Below are 211 nucleotides of genomic sequence, written 5' to 3' on the forward strand. Positions count from 1 at the left end.
CGTGCTGAGCGGTATATCTCAGCAAAATCTTGCTTGACACCAACGGTCTATCAGCGGATAAGCCAACTTGGTCGGGCTCTAAGAACCCAACACCACCGGTTATTGTGTGTCCCCAATAAGCGTATGTGTGTTCATACAATAAGGGTTCTGGGTATCCCTGTTGTTATAGCAAAGGCGGAGGAGTAATTTCGCTACCAACGGTATCCTTGGG

The 211-nt window shown here is 48.3% G+C and overlaps 1 protein-coding gene across 1 annotated transcript in view; it reads right to left on the minus strand.

The window, feature by feature from the left end:
* Window positions 1–211, minus strand: part of LOC119582090 (protein argonaute-2-like) — a 38,101-nt gene that overhangs the window by 9,083 nt on the left and 28,807 nt on the right. The window lies entirely within an intron of this gene.

Source organism: Penaeus monodon, chromosome 15 (genome assembly GCF_015228065.2).
Source record: "Penaeus monodon isolate SGIC_2016 chromosome 15, NSTDA_Pmon_1, whole genome shotgun sequence".
Lineage (NCBI taxonomy): Eukaryota > Metazoa > Arthropoda > Malacostraca > Decapoda > Penaeidae > Penaeus > Penaeus monodon.